Source organism: Tupaia chinensis, unplaced genomic scaffold (genome assembly GCF_000334495.1).
Source record: "Tupaia chinensis unplaced genomic scaffold, TupChi_1.0 Scaffold000098_2, whole genome shotgun sequence".
In the NCBI taxonomy this organism is placed as follows: domain Eukaryota; kingdom Metazoa; phylum Chordata; class Mammalia; order Scandentia; family Tupaiidae; genus Tupaia; species Tupaia belangeri.
The window spans coordinates 880581-907615 of NW_006159561.1; the positions used below are offsets into that span (position 1 = coordinate 880581).

Consider the following 27035-nt stretch of genomic DNA (forward strand, 5'->3'; position numbering starts at 1 on the left):
GTGTGTGTGTGTTTGTACATGGAATTTGTAGTGATACTAATTAAATTTAAAATTTACATTTAGAGTTGTAATACACACACACACACTTTTCCTTTTAGCTGATAATCCCCAATAGAAATAAATAACAATGATTTCAAATTATGAGCCCAGGTCCAAATATCACAAGGTGGATGTCACAAGGTGGGGATTAGATTTACACTCAGACCCTCTTTGACCCCAGGCGACAACTCATCGTGAGCTCCAGGATGACAGGGGGAGATGGCATCTCCTTCCCCGACATTTTAGTGGGGTCCCTAGAGGGTCAGCAGGAGGAGAGATTTATTCCATGAAGATGCTGAAGTAGTCCCCGTTTAATTTCTATCAGAACAAACCAAAGCCATCCCCCCCCAAAAAAATATTGATATATTTGTTATTAATATAGACAGTCTTAGGTAAAGGTGCAAAGAAAAGTAGCTTTAGAAAATTGGAAATGATTTGTGCATATACTACCATAAAATTTGCAGTCAAGTGACACAGCTTTAAGACAAATTCATAAACATCAAATCCTCACCTCCACTTCTGACCTCTAAGTTATACCACCGGAGTCTTAAATTACTAATGATTCATGGAGCCCACTAATAATTGCTGTATAGATCACTAATATTTTATATTCCACATTCCCCTTAATCAAGAGTGGTTCCTGACTCGTGCATACAAAGTTAAAATGACCTATGTAGTAGTAAATTTGCAGAACTATGAAATGGAATTGCTACTTTATATTGATTGGAATTATCACTTTCAGTTAACTTTTCCTACTGCCCCCCACCAAATATACAAAAATCTCACCTTATACTCTGATCTTGTTGGATTCTTCTAGAATATTGTCTTAGTGACAATATTGGACTTTTGTATCTAAATACCATAAACTGGTATTACGCTGGTTTAAACAGTAAACATTTAATTCTCACAGTTCTGGAGGCCAGGAAGTCCAAGATCAAGGCTCTGGAAGATGCAGTGTCTAGTGAAGTCTCTCTTCCTAGATTTCAGTGATTGCTTTCTCACCGGGTCCTCACAGGACAGATATCACCTCTCTGTAGTCTCTTCTAATATGGGGGCACTACACCTGCTAATGAAGGGTCCACCTTCATTCTCTAATTACCTCCTAAAGATCCCACCAAATATCATTACATTGAGGACTAGGGCATCAATAAATAAATTTTGAGGGGCAACATAGCCACTTAGTACACAGCAAACAAGGTAAATCTTCATTGTAAACGATTTTCCTTTAACTCGTACTATTTTTAGAAACTTCATGAAAGATAATGAGTCACTTAACTTTGTGTATTGGTGAACTCCCTGGGCCACCCGTCTTGTGTTTGCCTGGTATAGCCTGCACTAATGGAGTAGATTTCCTTCTGTATGAAAAGTGACAACTAGAAAGAGAGGTGGAAGTCTCGTACAGCAGGGTTGGATCAAAGGCTCAGTGACATCCAAGCTTGGAGGAGGAAACGTGTTTATGAGACCAGCTTGCAAATGTAAAATAGGCAAAACAAACTGATCTAACAAATAATCCTGGAAAGCTGGATTTCTTCAGTGTTTAAACTAGTGATAACATCTACAGCTACCTTTGGAACACGATTTGTCTATAAATATACATATACCTGCTTAATAGAACCATGAGGATTAGTTAATAAAAATATATCTAAGACCCATCAACTTTCGTTTTTCCTACTGAGTCTCAATTCACAAATTAATTGCTGGGGGGAAGAATCACATTTCCCTCTGAGTGGTGAAAGTCGGAGTAATCACAGAGTTCTCAGGAAGATTCTGAAAGCCTTTGAATTTTGAGGGATTTGGGCAGCTCTTTTCTAAATCTATTAAGTTTAAGAGAAGTGGAGGAATACTTTTTTTACCCATAGTCCTAAAAGCTTATGAACTTTCAAAGGGACACAGGCGCCAACCTAAATGAGGTTCCAGTGGTCAAAGCTGGAACAACTTGAGCAACACAGTAGCATCGTATTGATGGGACCAGCCTATGGCATAATGGTTATATCACTGGACTCCCACGTAGTTGACAAAGGTTGAGTCCTGGATCCGGGGATTAAAACTCATGCCAGGCGCGTGTGTGTGCATGCCCAAGATCTCAAGAGGAGAATGGAAGAGAAGGGATTGTGGCATGGCCATATCCAAATGGAATATGGAAAGAGAAATAGTAACCATGCAGTTGAGAAACCTGACTGTCTCTACATTAACCAAAAGGTCCAGTCTGGTACCTCCTGTTATGTGATGAGAAGAATACTTCATTTCTGTGTCCTTCTTTCCCCCAAACCCACCACCACGGTCGAAGTATGAGAAAAACATCAGACAAAACCTGAGGAGTGTCACCCACAAACCGTTACCAGAGTATTTTATTGGAATTCTTCAAAGCTGTCAAAGTTGAGAAAAGACTAAAAAGCCCCCACTGAACACAGAGACAAGACACTAAATGCATTGCTGTACCCGGATGACTCCTGAAAGAGGCATTACCAGCCAACTAGTTAAACCTGCACAAAGCCTGCGGCTTAGTCCACAGTAACCAGCCAACGTAAATTTCTCAGCTTTGACAGCTGTGCCATGGTTTTGTATGGTCCGAACACCATGGGGCACTGGCCGAGGGCACAGGGAGCTTCACTCTCTTTGCAATACTTTTAGAAGTCTAAAATTATTCCAAAGTAAGTTTCATTAAAGCAACAAGGGCAGAAGTTGAACTTCGGATGCCAGGAACCTCTAAAAGCCGCGGCAGCTCACCCCCTCTTAGTAAGTCCTGCGAAAGGCAGGGCCAGTGTTTGGCACTCCTGCATTGGGCGTGTGCGTTTCAGGAGCAGCGGGAGCTGAGGCTCCTCCCCGGAGCCACCAGGGCGCCGGACTCTGCCCTGGACGCGCCCCGCGGGGCGGATCCCAATCAGTGGGCGGTGGCCCCAGCTCCACCGAACCGCCCTAGGAGCTGACCCTGCCAGGAGGCCCGATTACCCAGGGGAGGAAGAGAGCCAGGACCCTGCGCTGGCTGGGCGACCTCCAAGGTAGGCGAACTGGTGACCTGCTGACCTGAGTCCTGCAGTGCGCGCGCGCGCGCTCGGTCACCCGGGCTGGATGGGTAAGTGTCCAGGTGCCCTTGGGGCGGGTTCCCCCAGCGGAGCTTGGTGCACCAAGGGCATTTCCTGCAAAGGGTTCTTGGTGAAGAGAGTATTCCTGCCTGTAAGCCTTTTTTTTTTTTTTTTCTGGGCTGGGATTCCTTGGCGTGAAGTTTCTTCTCCTCCAAGGAAAAAAAAGTTGCCATCCCAAAGAAAGGAACCCCCCACCTTAGCCGGCCGCCCGCAGGTCTGCTTAACTATTTACGTAGTTGTTACACAATCGCTTTGCCAGGGATCCTGTGATTTCCGTCGCTAATCTCAGAGCCCACGGAGCACAGCACTCTGGAAAACGCTGTCACCTGTTAACTCCAGCTCGGCATCTTTGACAGATCACCGCACCTGCAATTTTAGCAAAGCGGAACCAATGGTTGTCTTACCCTTCATTCAGTCGGTTGGCCTCCTTATCTTCAGGTGTAGCAAAAGGACATGGCTTGACATTTTCTGTTGTTTAGTGGGTGGCAGGGGTTTTAGAACTGGAAGCCTCAGGGCTCTAGGCACCTGTGCAGAGGAGCAATTGCAGCTTTCTGACAGTCCCCTCCGAGCAAGTATAGTTTGTGGTTGGATAATGACATAGCTGTGACTTTTCAAACGTTTTCAAAAGAGAAACAATAATTGATGTAAAGATTAGAGCAGACAATTAGCCCTGAGCATAACTGAAGCTGTGCCTGTACCATAATATCATACCCATTTTTTTTTCTCTTGGGAATCAAAACCTCTTTTACTTTCTCAAGGTATGTAGATTAGACGAGGGATCAAACTACAGAAGGGAATTATTCTGGGTTTGCAATAGGGAAAAGATAATCTGTCCTTTTGATTTTGCTTCATGCTATGAAATATTCAGCTCTACAGAAGTCTGGATTACCAGAAATGTGAGCTGAGCGGGAGTGTCAGGTAGCCAGGCAGACACAATTGGGGCTGTTGTTGAGCTGTTGCTCAGCTGTCCCTGGGCTGTCCCCTCCCCCCTTACACTCACAATCTGAGAGTGAAGGCCCCTGACACAGGAATTTGTGCCTAAGGCAGGGTCTAGTCCTCAACTATTTACAGAAAGAATGAAAACAAGCTAGACTTCTTGGGACCTAAGCCACCTTCTAAGAAGATTCTTACCCTTTGTAATTTTCAAAACAAATTGATTCGCTGGCCCTAACTAGAAAGGGAACTTTTGAAATAAGTACAGGGCCTATGTCTTGAATTAATAATAGACATATTATTTGCTAGCTTATTTATTTACAAAGGTGCTGAATAGTGTACTTGAGCTGTGATCCATATTTAGGCCAACTGAAAACTGAGGTGCACATTTGTTTGAGATAATGACTTACAAAGGGAAGAACTGAAGACTTGGAAGGGAATTAAAAAATCTTTTAAAGTAAGAGTTTTAAATCTTTTGACGGACCAGCAGTTGGCATAATGGCTATGTTGCTGGACTCCCATGTAGTTGACTGCAATTCAAGTCCCAGACATGGTGGCTTAAACTCACGCTGAGCATGTGTGCGTGCGTGCCCAAGATCCAGAGAGGAGAATGGAGGAGAAGGGATTGTGGTGTGGCCATCCCCCCCCCCCCACCCCCCGGAGGTGATTTCTCACTGTCTGTCTATCTTTCTCTATCTTTCTGGTGAGTGCACGCACCCTAGAGCAAAAACGTCTCAAAATTAAAAAAAATCCTTTGAACTATTTATCTCAAAATTATATGGCTATTTATTAATTAAAAACATTTCACAATGGCAAAATGTTACTGTGAATTTAATAACATGTTTAAATGAATTTACATTTTACTGAGCACAAAACGAGCCATCTGCATGGGTTTGGAAAACAAATTGTGTGTGTGTGTGTGTGTGTGTGTGTGTGTGTGTGTACATTCAGTTTTAGAAAATATTTGGTGCATCTGTGGATTTGTGGGCTTATTCATGGATTCATTGAAACAATATTTTTTGAATAATAGTTGTTCAGGGCACTGTGCGGGGGCCCTGTATAAGCAACCTTCCTGACTATGGTGGGCACGTGCGTGACCCAGGGCTGGCTGCAGCTGTAGATGGATCATGGCATTAAGACTCCATTGAAGGCCAGCAGATGGTGTAGTGGTTAAGGTGTTGGACTCGTATGTGGTCAACCATGGTTTGAGTCCCGGACCGGGCACCTTGAAACTCCCACTGGGTGCCTCTGTGTGCATGCCTAAAATCCCTAGAAGAGGATGGAGGAGAAGGGACTGCAGCCTGGACAACCACCTTGGGAGTAATTTCTCACATTCTGTTTTTCTGTTTCTCTGGTGAGCACGCACACCTATAGCAAAAATCTTTTTTTTTTTAAAGGCACCCATTGAGGATGTGATTGCTCTCTCTTGTTTCATTCATAGCAAAAAATAAAGTAAAAAAAAAAAAAACCTTTAAAATCTATATTTTTGGCAACTTAGAATATGAATAATTTTTTTCAGTCTTTTAAACTTTGAAAACAAGATAACCTAGGTCAAGTAATACAGTTTTGCAAAACTGAATGTGTTCATTTGAAGCTCACTTTTTCTGCATGCAATGTTAAAATAATCTTAAAACTCCTAGGTGAGAACACTACACTATCGATCTGTAGTTACATGAAGTGATTAGTTCTCATTGGCGATTTTTTTTCCCCTTGGTAAAGTCTTTTTTTTTTTTAAATCATTAAACAGGCACACTTTCTAGTCTTATACCAATGATTGCATGTCACATGTCTCTTGAGAAGATATACCATATACAAAAATTAAATCTTCAACCTTCTTACTTTCATATGTGCTTTAAGCAACTTCTAATTCTTTTTTTTTAAGTTTTTTTTTTTTTTGGAGTGGTTTTTCGCTATAGGGCGCGTGCGCTCGCCAGACAGACAGACAGAGTCATAGAGACAGAAAGTGAGAAATCACCCCCCAGGGGGGATGGTCACGCCGCAATCCCTTCTCCATTCTCCTCTCAGGATCTTGGGCACGCATGCACACGCACCCAGCGTGAGTTTTAAGCCACCGGGTCCGGGACACAAACCACGGTCAACTACGTGGGAGTCCAGTGGCATAGACATTACGCTAACTGCTGGTTCCCGCAACTTCTAATTATTTTGATGAGCTCACATTGTTATGATCTGATACAAGAAATTTAGTTTTATTCTGTTGGTAAGCTTCCCCTCACTCTAGTATCTTTCCATTATCACTGGAACTTGGTAGGAATCCACTCTTGGCTAAAAGTAGACTTTCTAGACATTAACATGATAGTCTAAATATGAAGAGTAAGAAAATGTTGTGCATCTAGAAAATTGTTAGGAAAAGCATAGGAAGATGAGAGAAGGAGTCCTAGGTTCATGAATTAGATTTATATTTTGTAGAAAATATTCTTATATTTCTTATGAATTCTTTTATTTTTTTAATGATAGCATGTGCATGTACATGAGAGAGAGACCTAGACAGACAAAGCACGTTTAGCAGGGTCTTGTAATGCCAGGATGCCTATTTCCCAGTCCTTGAGCTCTTTGATATTCTAGGCACCATTGTGTGCCCAGTGTTTTCAAGCTGACCAGGGGACCTGAACCCATGGCTGGCCTACTGTGGCTTCTGACCTAATCCAGTACTTACGTTATCACTGCACCATAGAGGTTGGGCGTCTTGTGTATTTTTACATAACTCCTCCTACTCTCCCACCTTTGTAAACAGTGCATATGGTTAACTTTCGTAAAATGTTTAACTTTTATTATTTTTGTCATCTTACTGAATATCAAATTTTACTGTTTAATCTTATAGCATGAACAGTTCTACCCACCTATTTACCTATCAGCAGCTCAGTAACCAGCTTTATAACAATCTTGATTCCTTTTTAATTTTAACCATTTACATTTTTGCGGGGTGAGTCAATGATTTGAATGCAGGAAAATCAATCCCGTTCATTGTGGTTTCTAATTAGTTTTTACAACATTAGGAAGAGTTCATACATTTTTGGAATCTTAGTTGCATTTTACTTTTTCCAGGGTACCATTGTTGCCGGCTAAAATCTGTCAGCCCTTTCTATGAGTGATTAAGAAGTGAACCAAAGAGAGAAGCAATTTATTTAGCAGTGTTCGAGCAAGGAGGGACCCAGAGCTAACAAACCCACAACCTACTCCCAGAACAGAAATCTCCAGCACATTATACTCAGTTACACTTCTTGTTTATCCATTGTTATTTATAACGTGAATGTAGTTAGTTTAGTGTTTCTCTTACCCTCATGATTTTCCCAAGATTGTTCTGTGTACCTTTTCCTTTCGCTTGACATTTATGACCTTTTGTTGTTGTTGTTCTGATCGGAGACATTAATTTGTTAACTTTGATTTATGATATACATTGAAAGTTTGAGGGAAGTTACAATGTATTTCCTTTAAGCTATACTGTTTTACAAAACAGTCTAAACATCTGTGAGTAACTTTTATAGTAAATGATAACATTATTACAGTTTTCCCAATTTTAACTTTTTACATTGTGTCCCTTGAGCAAACATTCCTGTCTCCTAGATTTCTTGCTTGGTACCCTGGACTCATTGCATTTTTGTGAACATAGCCTAAAGTAAGGGACTTACTTTCCTCTTTGAAACAAATACACTTATTTATGACCTTACTTGTTACAATAGTTATAGATTGCATCAGTAACAGAAGCTACAAGCCTAGTTAACCCTTAAAGTATAAGAAAGAGAAATGACTTGAAACAAAAACAAACCGGGTTAAAAACTGTTTTTCCTGTTTTACTATGGATTACTATTTTTAAAATAAATATTCACCTTAGAATAGAGAATTGTAAGTTTTGGCAAATGAATAAATTCACCCCTCCCACCACAAAAGTCCCACATCTTTTTTCTTTTTTAAATTTGCCAGGGAACACGTGAGCTATAGAGAAGGTGAGAAAGCAGACCCCCTGCCGTACTCCTCCCACCATGAGGAATGGTTATGGTATAATTCTCCATTTCACCCTCCTTTCAGGGATTTTGGGCTTTCACACAGAACCAGCATGTTTTTCAAACTGCTGGGTCTAGGACTCCAACTGTGCACAGTTAGCTATGTGGGATCCAATAACCTGAACGACCATGCCACTGACTGGCCCTTTATGTCTTTTTAGTAGCCGACCCTGCCCCCAGGCTCCTAGAACCAACTTCCCTCTTACCTGTTTTCCTTTCCCACAGCTTTGGGTGTTTTGGTTTTGTTTTTGCTATATAAATTGAACCATAGAGAAGGTCACCCTTTGAATTCAGCTGCTTTCAGTCAGCAGGGTGCCTTTGCGATTCGTGCATGTTGCGTGGATCTGTAGTGCATTTCTTCTCTTTGCTGAGTGGTCGTTACCTGCCCATGAACACTTGAATTGCTCCCAGGGTTTGACAAGTACGAACATTTTTGTACAGGTTTTATGGGAGAGAATTTTCCTTTCCCTCAGGTATATGCCTAGGTGTGGGATTTCTGGGTTGCACGGTAGAGAAACCTGCCCAACTGTGGTCCAGCGAGTGGGCAGATGTTGCGTGTTCATCAGGAAAAGATGGAGATCCACTTTCTCACCCGCACTTGGCATTTTTATGTGCTGAATAATTTTACAAATGAAGGAAATTATGATGAGGCTAAAATACACCAGGACGAGTTTAGAAAGCTTTAGATGTTTCATAAATTCTTGAACTGTTTTCTCTGAAAATAGTTTATAAAGTCACAACATAAATTTTCCAAAAGGGCACCGTGTAAAGGTTGCAAGCGACTGTGATGTGTGTCATTGGCATCTGCTTCTTTTCCCATTTTCATCTTGAAAACTTCAAAGCAAGAGGACTAATTGGTTAATGGAGTGAGAGAAGAAGGGGGCAGCTGAGCATAAGGGTTGATGCTTTAGAATGATGCCCCATAAGCAAATGTCCATAATGACTTGTGAATATAATATAAAGATGATTTTTTAAAAGTTTTTGCCATAGAACATGCGTGCTTGCTGAGAGAGAAAGAGAGAGAGAGAGACCATGAGAGGGAAAGTGAGACATCAGCCCCCAGGACCATGGCCACGCTGCCATCTCTTTTCCTCCATTCTCCTCCTGGGATTTTGGGCATGCACACTCACATACCTGGCATGATTTTTAAGCGGCCAGGTCCAGGACTCCAACCATGGTCAGCCATGTGGGAGTCCAACACCTTAACCACCACGCCACCTGCTGGCTCTAAATAGAATTATTTACCATTGATTTAATGTGTGCTCAATGTCAGAGACTCCATCACGCACTTTCCATGAATTATGTTATCTAATTCTCACATACATCGATGAGGAAGTTAACGCTTTCACCTAAATTCTGCACTTGAAGATCAGGCATAGGAAGGCTAAATTTTCCAAGGCCTCCCAGCTCACAAGCTAACGGGACAGAGCCTGACAGGCAGGGTCAGCTGAGTCCAAATCCCTTGTTTCTACACCAGGGAGTCGCACTGCTTCTGGTCATGGAATAGATCTCTTGGGACAAAAACATCTGCCCTAGTTCCTGGAAGACACACCAGGGGTCTCCCATCAGGACTTCCTTAACTGTTAGTGACTTAGTTATTCTGTAAAACCTTGATGCCTAAACTGTCTTGGAAGGATGAAATGAGGCTTAGAAGTACATTCAGAATGCAGCAGGAGGCAAAGTGGAAATTGAACAGAGCTCGTGGACTCACGGGAAAAAGCCAGCCAACTCATGGGTTGGAATCCCATGGCCATCATTAACTAGCTGTCTTTGCCTAATCTTGCTGAGCCTCATCTTCTCGTCTATAAAATGGGAATAATGCTACCAGCCTCTCGGGTGTCTGTGGGGATTATTATGGGTAGCATACCTGACCTGGCATATGGTAGGCACTCAGCAGACCTGGTCTGTTCCCCACTCTTCTCCCAATGAGAGGAGCTTCAGGATTCATATCATTTGCACATCTTCACAATTTAGTTGCTGAATTGAGTGTTGGCTGATACTTAGCTGTTGTTTTGTTTTGTTTTTTTTTTTTTGAGAGGTTTTTGCTATAGGGCGCGTGCACTCGCCAGACAGAGAGAGGCAGAGAGACAGAAAGCGAGAAATCACCCCTCAGAGGGGATGGCCACACCACAATCCCTTCTCCTCCATTCTCCTCTTGGGATCTTGGGCACACACGCACACACACCCTGTGTGAGTTTAAGCCACCAGGTCCGGAACTCGAACCACAGTCGACTACATGGGAGTCCAGCGACATAGCCATTACGCTAACTGCTGGTCCCATACTTAGCTGTTTTTTGACTAGTAAACTACAAAATAGACTGTTTCATTACAGAGATATTTGGATTTGGGGTCAACCTGTTTGGGTTCAGGTGATGAAAAATTATATCACTCTTCTCTGTAACTTACTGCATTCTATATATGTAGAAGACATGCCTATGATATAGTGTCGTAATGATTCATTTTGATAATATGTAGGAAGTACTTCTTTGGTAAATGACATGGTACTTTGTCAGCAGTATATATTTGTAAATTGTGTTTGCACCAATATTTCACTCTTCTTTCCGCCCAAATAAAAAACTTCAGGGGGCTGGCAGGTGGCATGGTGGTGAAGGGCGCTAGACTCTCTCATGTCTGACTGTGGTTCATGTCCTAGACCTGGCAGCTTGCTTTCTCACTTCTCTCTCTCTCTCTTCCTCTTTCTCTCTCTCTCTTGTCAAATTAAAATAAACAAATAAATCAAAAAAGCTTTAGTTTCAGGGCCAGCAGGTGGTATGCAGTAAAGGTACTGGACTCTCACATGACTGACTGCATTTGGAGTCCTGGATCTGGTGGTTGCTTTCTCTCTCTCTCTCTCTCTCTCTCTCTCTCTCTCTCTCTCTCTCTCTCGTGAGTACATGTGCCCTGTAGAAAATTTTAAATATAGGGACCAGCAGATGGCGTAATAGTTATATAGCTGGACTCCCACATAGTTGACTATGGTTCAAATCCTGGACCTGGTGGCTTAAAACTCACACCGAGTGTGTGTACGTGCATGCCCCAGATCCCAAGAGGAGAATGGAGGAGAAGGAAATGCAGCCTGGGCATCTTCACTGAGGCGTACTCTCTCACTTTCTGTCTTTGTCTCTCCAGTGAGTGCATGCGCCTTATAGCAAAATCTCTCTTAAAAAAAAAAGGACCAGGAGATGGTGTAATGGTTATGTTGCTGGACTACCGCCTGGTCAACCATGGTTCGAGTCCCAGATCTGGTGAATTAAAACTCACGCTAGGTGCATGTATGTGTGTGTCCAAGCTCCCAAGAAGAGAATGGAGGAGAAGGGACTGGGACAGGATGATTTCCCAGGGGGGGAGGTGATTTCTTGTTTTTTGTCTCACTGTCTCTCTGGCGAGTGCCCTATAGCAAAAATCTCTCTACAAAGAAAATAAAAGAAAAATAAAAAAATAATGGTAATAAATAAAATGAAATATATTTTTAAGAAGGCTTCGATTTCAAATCTGAGTTTGCTATAGCAGTGATTGTAATATAAATATAGGTATGCATATAAGTGAGTAGCACATGGTTGAATAAAGTTAATTCTACATAAGGAAAATGTGGATAATTACTTGAAAATGGAACTCAGGTTCAGTGTAACATGCAGGTCTTTGGTATGCTGTGCATCATTTTCAGGGACACTTCACAGTCACCTGAGATTTAGCCGGCTGACGCTGGATGTCCCCACTGCACTGTGTAATGTAGCTGCAGAACAGGTGTGCTTTTTAATATTCAAGACGGTCTCTGCAAGAATTTGGAGATATGTTAGGTTTTCTTCCCCTCACGAACCCTAATTATCCTTGTGGCACGTCTGTTGTAAACCACTTTCTCAATTTCTAATATCTACGATGTCTATAATAGTGCTCACGAATGAAGAGGCAACATTATGAGCTCAGTACTGAGAAAGCAAAGCTCAGAAACTGTACTAAAAGCAATCAGGGCCTATGCTTACAGAACAGATTAATGGACTCTGGCTAACTTGGCAGAAATCGAAAGAGGTGGACCGGCTCCCAGAACTGATAGGAAAGACGGACACTTAGGTTTGGAACATGGGAAGACTCAGTGCACTGGTTCCTTGGCAAGATCAGGTTGCAGGAGAGCAGGTGAGGGCCTCTGGCATCACCACTGGGCACTGGATACCTCTACTGGAGTGCCTGCCACTGGGCATGGCACTGCTCTTCGTTAGACTCCTCTTTCCTGAATACTAATTCGTTTTTGTTGCTTCTAACTTTTAGAAGGCAGATGGCCAACTTGAGTGGCATTTCCCATGAGAACACTTGGTTGGCTGAGTCTAGGTGTCATACCTGTGCTGCGCGCTAAGGAGTGACGAGGAACAAATAAGGGGCCTTTTCTGCAAAACCCATCCAGATGGAAATTCTGTGTATTTGGGAATTCAGATAAGAGATTCAAGCACTAGATAGCTGACACGTGCCCAATAGCCACCTTGGTGCTTTTCATTCAGCACCACCAAGGTGAACTGAGAACACCTTGGGCTTTCTTGTCTGAGCTCACCTGGAGCAGGTGCCTATGCCTGGCAGCATCTGACAGCTTCACAGACTTTGCTGTACTCTGCCGTCCCTTCAATCTGGGGGAGCTATCCCAGCCAGGATAGTCCCGTTTTAATGTGGCTCAGGCGAGAACTCCTTAGGCAAATTGGAAGTCTCAGTAAGTTTCAGTCTACTGAAAACAACAATCCTGCTCTCAAACCCAGCAAACAAAATCAAGGCCTGCTACAGGAAAGGTAAAAGAGAAGAACTGGGTAGGCTACACCGAGTGCCTCCTTGTTTTTAGTACATGACTCCAGGCAGATCCCATTTGCCCTGGAACCTGCTAACAGGCAGCAGGTGGCGTGTATCTTCTTTCGTTGGTCATGTGCTCAAATGCCATCTGCTCCGATTGGCCTCCTTCACCGCCCATCTCAACACCGCCTCCTTTTATCCCGTCACCATGATCTGCTTTCATGGCACTACTGCCACCTCTCATATTCCCCAGACATTATTCATTCCTTTAACGTCATTCTTCCCTTCGCCAGAAAGTCCCTGCAGCTGCAGTCATGTTCGGTAAATATTTACTATATGAATGAATGAGTCAAGGGTTAAGTTTAGGACGCACCTCTGTTACAGGCTATTCAACATAAACAGTGCCTGTATTCGTTCACCAGAGTGACTCTAACAAAGTACCACAAACAGAGTGGCTTAAACAGACTCTCTCTCTCTCTCTCTCTCTCTCCCCCCTCCCTCTTTTGCCATATGGCATGTGCATTTGCTGAAGAGACAGAGAGGGAAAGTGAAAACTCAGCCCCTCATGGGGAATGGCCACTCTGCAATCCCCTCTCTTCCATTTTCCTCTCAGGATTTTGGGCTTAGAAACACCTGTGTCTAGCATGCTTTTCAAACCTCTGGGTCCAGGACTCCAGCAGCAGTGGGCCATGTGGGAATCCAGTGCCTTGAATACTATGCCACCAACATTGATATTTCATGTCTCACAGTTCTGGAGGCTGGAAATCCAAGGTCAAGGTGTCAGTAGGTTTGATTCCTTCTGAGGCTGTGAGGAAGACTCCTGGCCTCTCCCCCTGCTTCTAGTGGTTTCCTGGCCATCTTAGATGCTGCTTGCCATGTAGAAACATCGCCTCAGTCTCTGCCTTCAACTTTGCGTAGTGTTCTCCCTATGCGCATATCTCTCTCAAAATTTCCCCTTTTCATAAGAACACCAGGCCTATATTGGAGTAAGGGTCCGCTTTCCTACAGTATGACCTCATTCGTGCTTAACTCACTACAGCGATAATGGCCCATTTCCATGAGGTCACATTCTGGGCTAGAACTTTCACGTGAATTTGGAGCAGACACAGTTCGATCCATAACAAGCCTTATATGTGTTTCCTATAAAATGCTTCAACTCTTCTCATGGGTTTACTGTATCCTGGGGGACCCAGCGATATTGGGTTATCATGCAGATTGCTATTCACTATGACTTGCATGCATTGCTTTGTAGAATGTAAGCTATTCATTAGATGTTAGTGTCATCTGTTGGGAGTGATAATGAATTGGTTTTTTTTTGTTTTTTTTTTTATCTTATCCATCACTGCATCTTTATTTTTTTTTCAACAGAACATACAGTAGTTACTTCACAAATATCTATTGATTAAGGGGAAAGAATAGTTGGGAAATAAATTGTGAAGACTGTTAATACCAAATTGATGAGATTAGCCACTTAAATTTTTGTGCAGAAGAACATGATTTGAGCTACACATTAGAAAGATTAATCTGGAAAACAAATGCAGTTTACAAGGAAATGAACAGGAAGAAAAATATTAAACTCATGTAGACAAGAAATTGCAATTATATTCATCTTGCTTATCTGTTAACAATCGCTAGAGTCTCATTAAAAGTTTGATTTTTATTGGTAACAAATTGACACAGTATACCAAGCCAGTAGTTTATATCTCTCTCTCTCTCTCTCTCTCTCTCCCCCCTCCCTCTTTTGCCATATGGCATGTGCATTTGCTGAAGAGACAGAGAGGGAAAGTGAAAACTCAGCCCCTCATGGGGAATGGCCACTCTGCAATCCCCTCTCTTCCATTTTCCTCTCAGGATTTTGGGCTTAGAAACACCTGTGTCTAGCATGCTTTTCAAACCTCTGGGTCCAGGACTCCAGCAGCAGTGGGCCATGTGGGAATCCAGTGCCTTGAATACTATGCCACCAACATTGATATTTCATGTCTCACAGTTCTGGAGGCTGGAAATCCAAGGTCAAGGTGTCAGTAGGTTTGATTCCTTCTGAGGCTGTGAGGAAGACTCCTGGCCTCTCCCCCTGCTTCTAGTGGTTTCCTGGCCATCTTAGATGCTGCTTGCCATGTAGAAACATCGCCTCAGTCTCTGCCTTCAACTTTGCGTAGTGTTCTCCCTATGCGCATATCTCTCTCAAAATTTCCCCTTTTCATAAGAACACCAGGCCTATATTGGAGTAAGGGTCCGCTTTCCTACAGTATGACCTCATTCGTGCTTAACTCACTACAGCGATAATGGCCCATTTCCATGAGGTCACATTCTGGGCTAGAACTTTCACGTGAATTTGGAGCAGACACAGTTCGATCCATAACAAGCCTTATATGTGTTTCCTATAAAATGCTTCAACTCTTCTCATGGGTTTACTGTATCCTGGGGGACCCAGCGATATTGGGTTATCATGCAGATTGCTATTCACTATGACTTGCATGCATTGCTTTGTAGAATGTAAGCTATTCATTAGATGTTAGTGTCATCTGTTGGGAGTGATAATGAATTGGTTTTTTTTTGTTTTTTTTTTTATCTTATCCATCACTGCATCTTTATTTTTTTTTCAACAGAACATACAGTAGTTACTTCACAAATATCTATTGATTAAGGGGAAAGAATAGTTGGGAAATAAATTGTGAAGACTGTTAATACCAAATTGATGAGATTAGCCACTTAAATTTTTTTTTTTTAATTTTTATTTATTTTTATTATCGTCATAATCTTCTTTATATTACATTGGATTACATATAACTTTACAGTGTATTACATTGTTTTTTCAAAAGGGAATGCCATGCATGTCAGTCAGTACAGAGACATTAATCTCCCCACTTCAACATTCCATATCTTTTCTGTTTTCCCCAATCATTATTTTTATTATTCTGATTATTTTTATAAAACAGTCAATTGCTATTTCTCGTTTTGCTTGTAAAAATACTTTGCCCATCATGAAATACTTCTCAGACCAATCCAGTTGAGAATACTATACATGTCATCATCAACAGTTAATAACCCCTATCTGTTTCTCACTAACGTCCTGTCTCTCTATTGTTCACTTGCTATCTTTCTCTATCCTCTTCTCTTCACTTACCCCATTCCACACTGTCCTATTCTCATTAAGTACCTTCACTGTGTTTATGTCCTCCGAATTTTTGCTCTCTATTATAGAGTGCGGATAGTCGGTATATATTGAGTGGATACATACAATATCTTTCTTTCATAGCCTGGCTTACTTCACTCAGCAATAGATCCTCCATATCTGACCATTTTCTATCAAATGCCAGGGTCTTGTTATTTTTTATGGCTGAGTAGTATTCCATAGAGTATATATACCACACTTTTCCAATCCATTCATCAGTTTGTGGACATTTAGGTTGGTTCCATGTCTTGGCAATTGTGAATAATGCTGCAATAAACATGGATGTGCAAGCACTTTTCTGACTGAGCGTTCTCCTGTCTTTTGGGTAAATACCCAGAAGTGGGATTGCTGGATCAAATGGTAGTTCTATTTGTAGATCTTTGAGGAACCTCCATATTGTTCTCCACAGTGGTTGAACTAGTTTACATTCCCACCAACAGTGTAGGAGGGTTCCCTTTTCACCACATCCCCGCCAACACTTATCACTTTTTATATTCTTAATCTTTGCCATTCTGACAGGGGTTAGGTGGTATCTCATTGTGGTTTTTATCTGCATCTCCCTTATGATGAGGGATGTTGAGCATTTCCTCATATGCTTTTTGGCTGTTCGTATGTCTTCCTTAGAGAGACTTTTGTTCAGCTCACTTTCCCATCTTTTAATCGGGTTAATCATTTTTTTTCGCATAAGGCACTTGAGTTCCCTATGTATTCTCGTTATCAGTCCCTTGTCTGAGGCATATTTAACAAAAATATTTTCCCATTCTGAGGGTTGTCGGTTCACACTTGTTACTGTGTCCTTTGCTGTGCAGAAACTTCTTAGTCTAATATAGTCCCACTTGTCTATTTTAGGGATTATTGCCTGTGCTTTGGGAGTCTTATTTAAGAAGTCTTTGCCTACTCCAATGTCTCCCAGAGTTTCCCCAGCATTTTCCACAAGTAGTTTTATTGTCTGAGGTCTTAGGTTCAGATCTTTGATCCATTTTGAGTTGACTGTTGTTAATGGTGAAAGATGGGGGTTCAGTTTCATCTTTCTGCAGGTGGATACCCAGTTTTTCCAGCACCATTTACTAAAGAGGTTTTCCTTTTCCCAATGGATTGACTGATATCCTTTGTCAAAGATCAGTTGGCTATAAGCTTTGGGAGTTATTTCTGGGGTCTCTATTCTCTTCCATTGGTCCACATGTCTGTTTTTATGCCAATACCATGCTGTTTTGATGACCACAGCTTTATAGTATATCTTGGGATCAGGGAGTGATATGCCTCCTACTCCATTCTTCTTACGCAGGATTGCTTTTGCAATACGAGGTCTTTTATGGTTCCAGACAAATTCTATAATTGTCTTTTCTAGATCTCTGAAGAATATCTCTGGTATTTTGATTGGAATTGCATTAAACATGTAGATTAATTTGGGTAGAATTGCCATTTTGATTATGTTAATTCTACCAATCCAGGAGCATGGGATGTCCTTCCACTTTTTTATGTCACTTTCAATGTCTTTTTTAAGATTCTCGTAGTTTTCTTTATAAAGGTCTTTGACTTTCTTAGTTAGGTTTATCCCTAGATATCTTATACATCTTGTGGCTACGGTGAAAGGGATTCCTTTCTTCAGCTCTGCTTCATTCAACTTGTTGTTCATAAATAGAAATGCTATAGATTTTTGGATATTGATTTTGTATCCTGCCACCTTACTGTATTCACTTATTACTTCAAGCAGTTTTTTCATGGATACCTTTGGGTCTTCTAAGTATACCATCATGTCATCTGCAAATAAAGATATTTTCAACTCTTCTTTGCCTATTCGAATGCCTTTAATACTGTTCTCTTCTCTGATTGCAATAGCTAAGACTTCCAGTACTATATTAAAGAGCAGTGGAGAAAGTGGGCAGCCTTGCCTAGTACCTGTTTTCAGAGGAAAAGCTTTCAGCTTTTCCCCATTCAGTATAATATTAGCTGTAGGTTTTTCATAGATTGCTTTTATTGTGTTCAGAAATGACCCTTCTATACCAATCTTACTGAGAGTCTTAATCATAAAAGGATGTTGTATTTTATCAAACGCTTTCTCCGCATCAATTGAGATGATCATATGGTTTTTATCTTTCTTTCTGTTAATGTGGTGTATTACATTTATGGTCTTGCGTATATTGAACCACCCTTGCATCCCTGGTATAAAGCCTACCTGGTCGTGATGAATGATCTTTGTTATATGTTGTTGGATACGATTTGCGAGTATCTTGTTGAGAATTTTCGCATCTATATTCATCAATGATATTGGTCTGTAGTTTTCCTTTTTTGTCATATCCTTATCTGTTTTGGGGATGAGGATGATGGAGGCTTCATAAAATGAATTTGGAAGGTTTCCTTCCTTTTGAATCTTTAGAAATAATTTTAGTAAGATAGGGGTTAATTCTTCCTTGAAAGTTTTGTAGAATTCACAAGTGAAGCCATCTGGGCCTGGGCTTTTCTTTGTTGGGAGATTATTAATTACTGATTCAATCTCCTGGCTTGTTATAGGTCTATTCAGATTCTCTATGTCTTCCTGATCCAATCTTGGTAGTTTATATGCATCCAGGAATTTGTCCATCTCCTCCAGGTTATCTTGTTTGTTGGCGTAAAGTCGCTCATAGTATCCTCTAATGATATTATGTATTTCTGCTATGTCCGTGGTAATATTGCCTGTTTCATCACATATTTGATTAATCTGGTTTCTTTCTTTCTTCTTCTTGATCAGTCTAGCCAATGGAGTATCAATCTTGTTGATCTTTTCAAAGAACCAGCTTTTGCTTTCATTTATTTTCTGTATGGTTCGTTTATTTTCTATTTCATTTATTTCTGCTCGAACCTTTATTATTTCTTTTCGCCTGGCATTTTGGGGGTTCGTTTGTTGTTGTTTTTCCAGTTCTCTGAGGCATGATGATAAGTTATCTACTTGCCATCTTTCCATCCTTTTCTTATGTGCACTAATTGCTATGAATTTCCCTCTTATGACTGCTTTTGCTGTGTCCCATAGGTTCTGGACACTTGTGTCCTCATTATCATTTGTTTCCATAAATTTGTTTATTTCAGCCTTAATTTCTTCAGTAGTGAAGAAGTCATTCAGAAGTAGGTTGTTCAGTTTCCATGTGTTCGTGTGTTTTCGGGGTTGTTTCTTGAAATTAATCTTGAGTTTAATTCCATCATGGTCAGAGAAGATGCTGGGTACAGTTTCTATGCCTTTGAATCTGTAAAGGCTTGATTTGTGTCCTAATATATGATCTATCTTTGAAAAGGTTCCATGTCGGGGTGAGAAAAATGTATATGTTGTGGATGTAGGGTGGAAAGTTCTATAGATATCTGTCAAGCCCATTCCATTTATAGTATCATTTAAGTCCTGTATCTCTCTATTTATTTTCTGTCTAGAAGATCTGTCTATAGGAGATAACGGGGTGTTGAGATCTCCAACAATTATAGTATTTTTCCCTATGTCTCCTTTTAGCTCCAGCAGTCTTTCCTTCACATATTTAGGCGCACCTGAGTTGGGTGCGTAGATATTTATAAGGGTTATATCTTCTTGCTGGATTACCCCATCTACTATTATATAATGCCCTTCTTTGTCTCTTCTTACAGTCTTTGTTTTAAAATCTATTTTGTCTGAGATCAATATCGCTACTCCAGCCTTTTTCTGATTTCCATTTGCATGGAATATCTTTTTCCAGCCCTTGACTTTTAGTCTATGTATATCTTTATCCATAAAGTGAGTTTCTTGTAGGCAACAGATAGAGGGTTTCTGTTTTCTTATCCATTCAGCTAGTCTATGTCTCTTAACTGGGGAATTTAATCCATTGACATTCAATGTAATTATCGATATTTCCATACCTGATCCTATCATTAAGTGAGCCATTTTCTTAGTTGTTTTTTGTTCTCGTATAACTGTCTCTGATTTTTTAGTTTTCCTGGTATAGTACTCCCTTCAAAACCTCTTGAAGAGCTGGTCTGGTGTTGGTAAATTCCTTCAAATTTTGTTTATTTGAGAATGTTTTTATCTTTTTTTCCCATATAAAAGATAATTTTGCCGGGTATAGTATTCTTGGTTGAAATTGTTTTTCACTCAACACTTTGACTATGCTTCCCCATTCTTTCCTTTCCTGCATTGTTTCTGCTGAGAGATCCGATGTTAGCCTGATGGGGTGACCTTTGTAAGTAACCTGGCGTTTCCCTCTTGCCAACTTTAGTATCTTGTCTTTATCTGTTGTTTTTGCCAGTCTGGCTATGATGTGCCTTGGAGATGATCTTCTTGGGTTGATTCTACTTGGGGTCCTCTGTATTTCTTGGGTCTGGATATTTGAATGCCTTTCTAGATTTGGAAAGTTTTCTTCCAGGATCTCATGGAATAAATTTTCCAGGCCCTTATTATTTTCTTCCTCCTCCGGAATACCAATTATCCGAATGTTGGGGCGCTTGATGGTGTCCAGTATTCCTCGTATATTATCCTCATTTTTCATGGTTGTTTTCTCAATCTTCTTGATACTTTTATCTAGGTCAGATGTTTTGTCTTCTACGTTAGAGATTCGGTCTTCTGCCTGGTCTAACCTACATTTAATGCTTTCAAGGGAGGTTTTGATTTCCTCTATCACATTCTTCAAACCTAGAAGTTCCATCTGGTTCTTGTTTAGGGTATCCATTTCTTCTTTCAAGTCATTAAAGGACTTCCTCATCTCCTGGAGCTCCTTGTCTCTTTTCTCTTCCATCTCAGTTAGTTTGGTCACTACAAATATTCTGAATTCCTTATCAGACATGTCCACGACGTCCATTGTATTGACTGTGGGTGATGTAGGATTGATGATTTCCCTTGACGGAGAGGCCTTTTGTTGGTTGCTCATATTTCTTGAGCCTTTGCGATTGTTTTTAGTCATCAGGTAATCTATATGTTTCTTGCCAACTTATTTCAGGTATCTCTGATTCATAAAAGTTGTACAGGCTTAGAAGATTGATGATTTCTCTTATGGTTGGCCTACCTATTACTCACAATTACCATTAACTGTTGCCACTAGCCCTGGAAGGCCCAAAGTGCTCGCTGTTTCTAAGGAGTAGTGAGCCTTCAACTGACCAAACAAGCAACACCCCAAGAGCAAAGAAAAACAAAATGGAAAAAGAAAATCGCGCGGCGCGCAACTCACCAAAATTCAAACAGTCCAAAGGCTAGTGGAAAGGGATCAGACAATGAATGACAGTACCAGGTTGGTTGGGCCTGCAGCCTCAGTCCGCCTGGTGTCCGGAACTGTTGGCCGGCACGATCCGGGTTTCGGGTGGGGAGGGGTGTGGGTTCGCCTTAAAGTCCCAGGCAACCAACCTGGGGTCCAAGGAGGAAGAACGGTGGGGGTGCGTGGAGTTGCGGTAGGGTCGGGCCTGCAGCCTCAGTCCGCCTGGTGTCCGGAACTGTTGGCCGGCACGATCCGGGTTTCGGGTGGGGAGGGGTGTGGGTTCGCCTTAAAGTCCCAGGCAACCAACCTGGGGTCCAAGGAGGAAGAACGGTGGGGGTGCGTGGAGTTGCGGTAGGGTCGGGCCTGCAGCCTCAGTCCGCCTGGTGTCCGGAACTGCTGGCCGGCACGATCCGGGTTTCGGGTGGGGAGGGGTGTGGGTTCGCCTTAAAGTCCCAGGCAACCAACCTGGGGTCCAAGGAGGAAGAACGGTGGGGGTGCGTGGAGTTGCGGTAGGGTCGGGCCTGCAGCCTCAGTCCGCCTGGTGTCCGGAACTGTTCATGAATTGTTGATACATTAACAATAATTAACACCAGGCAGGCAGGTAACATAGTGATTACATTGCTGGACTGGCCCATGGCCGACTGCGGTTCAAGACTCAGACCTGGTGGCTTGAAACTCACACTGTGCATGCGTGCCCAGTATCCAGGGGAGATAATAGAGGAGAAGAGATTGTGGCATGGTCATCCCCCCAGGGAGTGATCTCTCACTTTCCCTCGCACTGTCTCTGTCTCTCTCTGTCCTGTGAGTGCATGTACCCTAAGGGGGAAAAAAAAAGAACTCTCAAAAATAAATAAAATTAGCACCATGGATTTGCAAGTCTTAAAATCTCCCAAAGCAAATTTACTTCCTAGCCCAGCTTAGTCTGCAGACTGCTGAAAACGTTACCGGTTCATCCTTGCAGGGAAGAATACCACTCAGACTACTTGTCAGCTTTACTTGAGGATAATGGGTCCATATATTATTTACTCATTGGACACTATGTTTAAATAATTCATTTTGTGTAACATGTGCTGTTGTAAGTGCTTGACCAGTTTTAATGGACCGTGGTCATGTTAATGTACAAACAACCCCATTAAGCATTTTTATTATTTTTTTATTTTTAATTTTTCAAAGGGCACATGTACTCACCAGAGAGACAGAGAGGGAAGTGGGGGAAGGAAGAAAGCACCCGATAGGGCATGGTCATGCCACAATCCCTTCTCCATTTCTCCATCCCAGGGAGATTGGGGTCATGCATGCCCACATGTCCAGTTTTTCAAGTTGCTGGAGCTGGAACTTGAACCACACAGTTGGCTATGTGGGATCCAGCTTCTTTAAGCACCAGGCCACAGAGTTGGGCCATTATTATTATTTTTTAAGATTTTTTTATTCTTATAATTTCTTATTTACATATAATTATTATATACTACTTAATCATATTAATCATTAATACTATCTGCACAGTTAAGGAAACTTAGGTACAGAGAGGATATGGAATTTGCCAAAGGTCATAGAGCTACCGAATGGCAGGATGAAACCATAAAACTAGGCAGTCTGCCTCGATACCTTTTATTGTAGAACCCTGTTTCTTCACAGAAACTCTCATGGAGAATTCAGTGTATGTCACAGGGAAGAGCAGAGCTGCTTCAGCTGAAGTTAGGGTGACAGAGCCCTGTTTGTTCTGGCTGCCCCTCCTCCTGGGAAGCCCTGTTTGAAAGGCTCTCATCTAGGAAATAACTCATCTTGGCGTCATGCCACTTGTAAGCTGTCTTCAATCCATCCTAGCGTAAAGCAAATAAAAGTCTTCCCTCACTTTAATTAACTGATTGTGTTTTATTTTGAAAATTGTATCTGCCTAATCTACTTCTGGCTGAAATAAAATGCTAACGTGGATTTTCCCCAGGATGGGGGTGCCATATGGCAATTGGGCCTTGTTGGCTTACGTTCCCCATTGGTTTCTTCCTACAAGTGAAGCATTGTGGGCATAAAAGTTTTCTGAACCAAAGAGAGAAATGGAATTTAATTTCATGTGGATACAGTTGGTTATAATGCATTGCAACCAGACCTCCTCTGGTGTGACCTGCTTGTCTTCTGTGGTTAGTAACAATGTGAAGTAGCAGAAGCAACCATATTGGCAGTTAGTATCCATACAGTGGCTCTTGCAAGCAGGGGTTTAAAGAAGAAATAACTCATAAATGAGAAGGCGGTTTACAGAGGACTGAACTACTCTTTAGAATGGATGCCCTTGCATTCTCAGTGCTTTTCGGGAATTCAAAAATCACATTGGTCTTCATGTTAAATATTCTCAAATATCTTCGCTTCAGTGCTGTTTATTTTTTTAATGTCAAGGAATTACCACATGACATTCACAACTTTAGATGTTACCACCCCTATTTTACAGATAGGTGTTGAGGCTAAGGTTTCATACAACTGCCTCCAGATGACGTGACTAGTGGGCAGAAAAGGTGGAATATTTAGAGAAAGATCAGTGATTAAGAAGCAGGATTCCCTGCTATTTAGAACAAAAGGCACAGGAGAGTGTATTTTAAGACACATGGTGTGAGGCCTAAAGAGATTTTCAGATTCTGAAAAACTGAGAATGCAGTGGGATCCATTCTACAGAGTGATTTATTCCTCTGATAAAATGCCTCTTTTCATTTATTAATGTGCACGATGACTAACATACTAAAAAGGTGAGTCAGAGTAAACCAATCAAATGGAGCCGTAGATGCAGGTGGACTGACCTGCAGAACGGAGACCCAATGTAGGCCAGGTGGGTCACTTTGCTTGCCTCTCTTTCCCCCTTGGTCCTGCTCCGACTCCCTGCCGTTCTCTAACCCAGAGATTAACAAACCTTTTCTATAAAGGACCAGATAGTAAGTATTTTAGGCTTCCCTTGCTATATGTTGTTGGATGCCTTCTCTCTTTTTCTTTCTTTCCTTCTTTCTTTGTTTTTTTTTTTTTAATTTTATTTTTTTATTTTTTTTTTATTTTTAGAGAGAGAGGTTTTTCTCCTTCATTCTCCTCCTTCCTGGGATTTGAGGCATTCATGCACACTTGCCCGGTGTGTTTCAAACCACCAAGTCCAGGACTCAGACCGCGATTGGCCACGTGGGAGTCTAGTGCCGCGATTACTATGCCACCTTCTGAGATCAGTGTGCACTTTCTCTATGGCAGCTACTTAATTGTGTTGTTGGAGTGCCAAAGCAGCCTAGGCAACATGAAAATAAATGCCCGTGGTCACTTAGAGCACAACTTTATTGAGGGACACTGAGTGTAAACTTTGTGTAATTCTCATGTGTCTGGAAATGTTTTTCTTTTTTTTTTTCTTTCCCAATCTTTCCAAAATGAAAGAACTGTTCTTAGCTCACAGGCTGTACAAACAGGCCTAAAGTCAGATTGGGCACACAGACTGGTTTGCTAAGCCCTACCCTGGTCTGACCACCCCTGCTTCAGGTTTCCATGCATGTTGCTTATTATCTCTGTAGGTGATTCTTTTTTTTTTTTTTTAGTTTATTTATTTATTTATTCTGAGAGAAAAAGAAAGAGAAAGAGAGAAACAGAATGCCCAGGGAGGCTTTAATGCCAATGGCCTACCTCCAGCCTCAGCCAACCCTAGGTCGTGGGCATACACATGCCCAGTGTACTCAAGAGGTCTTTGGAGGTTAACATGGAACTCCCCAACCCTTATCATGGGTCTGCCTTGCAGAGCATTGAGTTTTATCACCACTGGGATCCTCTGTGAGTGTGTCTTTCACTTTGTACATGTAAGTGCTTAGATCAAGACCTTAATCCTGGGAGAGACTTCTGAGATTGAGTAAGAAAAGCACTTTCATTCAGATTTTGCAAAAGCAGACTTTAGGGTTGCTTCTGCCAAATCAACTTCAGCTGAAACAAATGGAAGCCATAGGTGCTGTCTCAGAGGATTTATAATAAAATGGAAAATACTTGGCATGTCCTGTCCATTTCATTGAAGACTAAAGGATAAATGCAGGACTTTGTGGTATACCCAGAAGCTATCTTGTTTCAAAGAGATGCCTGCAAACATGAAAATTCTCTTAGCAGCTGAGCTCATTGCTAGATCTACAATATTTTATTGCTTTTGCTGTTTCTCTCTAGGGAAGCAAGCCTGAATGGGATTGAAACACCCCTGACCTTGGTAATCAGAAAGTCCCATATTTGAGCTTAACTGACATCTTTGGTAAGTTAACATCACTATGGCACTCAACTTCCTCATCAATAAAATGGGATTACCAATACTACCTCACAGGCTTTTCTTTAGAATTTATTTTTTTGTTCTTTACTATTTATTACAGAAATTTCAAACAAAGGAATGTAATAAAATCTACAGCCTATCTCTCAGCTTTAATGACCTGTACTTGCTAGACTTCTGTTTTTCAATTGCTAGAAGGTCGATGCATGCCCTTATGGGCATGTGAGAGAATCCCCAGTCCCCTTGTGGCTTGTTCAGGCTGCAATCCTTTTTCCTCCCTTTCTCCACCCCAAGAGGATTTGGGGTGCCTAGATATACATGCATCCGGTGTGGTCTTTTTTTTTAATTGTTTTTTCAAGATGTTCTTGTTGTTTGTTTGTTTGTTTGTTTGTTTTCAGGCCACTGGGGAGTGGACTTGAGCCCAGGGTGTTCATTTATTGTCCAGCTTTCTAGACACAGAGTTTAACTGCCATACTACAGGGTCAGCCACACTTCTGGAATAGTTTTAGACATTCTGAATGTAATATCTCACCTGCGAATATATCTGTATGTATCTCTCATAGATAAGAGCTTTCAAAAGAATGTCCTAATTTCACCGCTGCTAGAAAATTATAATTATTTAGCATCCTCAATAGCTAGTAGATCTCAAAAGTATCTTCACATAGTTGGTTTGTTTGAGTCAGGATCCAATCAAGATTGATATATAAGGGGATTTTAAAAACTGATGGAAAAATTTAATTCAAGTCCAAGTTTATTGTGATGCAAAATGTTTGTCTAGTGTTTTCATAATACGCAGTTCCATGAACTTTTTGAAGACCCCTTATATTATATTTGGTCACGTGTCTGTCAAGATTCTTAATTTATAGCAAATTTTAGTTATGCTAAGATTGTTGAATGGCTCTCTCAGGTTAATGTAGTCCAACAAACGTTCATCTCTTCTTTTTACCTCTGGTTGGTCAGTGTTGTTTAAGTCTTTCATAGAGTTGTAATATGTAGGTTTTCTAATTCTATCATTCTTTTCTGTTTATTAGCTGAAAAGAGGCAGAACAGAGAACAGTCCTTCATCAACTATTTGGTTCCCATAAAATACAGCTCATATAGTAAAGGCAAGACAAATGATTGTTTCCGTTTCTGTTTCTTCTTTTTCTTTTTCTGCCACTTTCTAGCGTAATTGTCATCTATATCCACTAAGTTGTTGCCTTACCAACTTCCAAAGGTGGACTGCAAGTGTTATCAGTTTTACTCTTGTCATCGTAAATGTAGGGAATAAACATTTTGATATGTCTCAATTCATCATTGTCATCTGTCTTCTAAATGGCTTTTGGGTCTTATTCAAGCAGTATTGATATTGATGAGTGTATTGCTGGTTGGTATGACCAGGTAGCTCAGACTTACTTACACATTTCTTGCCTCAGACCTGAATCAGCCAAGAAGCTCTTGTTTCTTTTTAGTAGGATATGACATACAGAGACCCCAGACTGGCCACTAGGAGGATTACTTTCTGCTATTTTTAGGTTTTGCAATGGCTGGAGGAAAAATATATTTATTTTAGGGAAAAGGCATCAGTATTTATACTCACAATTCTAGATCAGA

At 41.2% G+C, this 27035-nt stretch overlaps 1 protein-coding gene across 1 annotated transcript in view; it reads left to right on the forward strand.

Annotated features, from left to right (window-relative positions):
- Positions 1–2938: 2938 nt before the first annotated feature.
- Positions 2939–27035, forward strand: part of CCDC68 (coiled-coil domain containing 68) — a 58013-nt gene continuing 33916 nt past the window's right edge. The window contains exon 1 of the mRNA XM_027769939.1: positions 2939–3038. The gene's annotated coding sequence lies outside the window, so the exon portion shown is untranslated. The remainder of the gene's footprint in view (positions 3039–27035) is intronic.